Raw genomic sequence first — 218 nt, forward strand, 5'->3', positions numbered from 1 at the left:
AGCACTTCTGATAATCATTTTGTGGTATAGCCTTGAGTTCTTTCAGCGATGCAGTTTTTATCTCCTCAATCGTTGAAAATCGATGTCCTTTCATGGGTCTTTCAGTTTTGGGAAAAGAGAAAAGTCACTCGGGGCCAAGTCCGGTGAATATGGTGGCTGAGGCATGACTGTAGTGCTGTTTTTGGTCAGAAAATCTTTCACAAGCAACGATGAATGAG

This window comes from Belonocnema kinseyi, chromosome 3, assembly GCF_010883055.1.
Source record: "Belonocnema kinseyi isolate 2016_QV_RU_SX_M_011 chromosome 3, B_treatae_v1, whole genome shotgun sequence".
Lineage (NCBI taxonomy): Eukaryota > Metazoa > Arthropoda > Insecta > Hymenoptera > Cynipidae > Belonocnema > Belonocnema kinseyi.